Raw genomic sequence first — 674 nt, forward strand, 5'->3', positions numbered from 1 at the left:
GACCCAGATGGCAGATGAAGAGAGCAGGGTTGGCCCCACCAGTGGGATGACTCCATGTAGAAGGCCCGGCCCGCTGAAGAGGGTTGCAGAGGTGCGGTTGCTGGCCTGGGGAGCCTGTTACAGAGCCTGTGTATGGCCTCTTACTCAGCCTTGAATGGCTCCTTGTCATGCTTTTGGAGTCTCCCTTTGCTCAGGAAACCCCCTCCAGATGCTCACTGGTTGGCGCTTGTAGGTGGGGTGTGTTCCTGGAAGCGAGCTGGGGAAGGCTCGGTATAAACTGAGCAGTGTGTGCTAAATGCTCCACAGGGCTACCTATGCCTCACACAAAAGTTCAATTCCTAATATCTAGAACTCCTCCCACACTGATGTGCATGCTTCCCAAATCCCACGTAATTCTTGTTGTCTTCTTGACACAGTCTCTCCCCATGCTCCGAAAACCTCTCTTCTGTGATTGGCTTTCTTCCTCCTTTGTTTGTCTGCCTTTCAATTCCTGCTGAATTCGAAGCCCCTATGTCCACAGCTCTGATACACGTGTATGGAGAATAAGTCTCACGAGCCCATCATAGAGTAACTGACATTCTTTTTCAGTGACAAGAAAAGCTTGTCTTTAAAAGAAGAGGAAAAGTCTAAAGTCATCAAAACAATGTAATATCCTGTGTGAAATGTTGCAGTCA

The sequence above is a fragment of the Mustela putorius genome, unplaced genomic scaffold (genome assembly GCF_011764305.1).
Source record: "Mustela putorius furo isolate JIRA1106 unplaced genomic scaffold, ASM1176430v1.1 tig00000275_pilon_pilon_pilon, whole genome shotgun sequence".
Taxonomy (NCBI): Eukaryota; Metazoa; Chordata; class Mammalia; order Carnivora; family Mustelidae; genus Mustela; species Mustela putorius.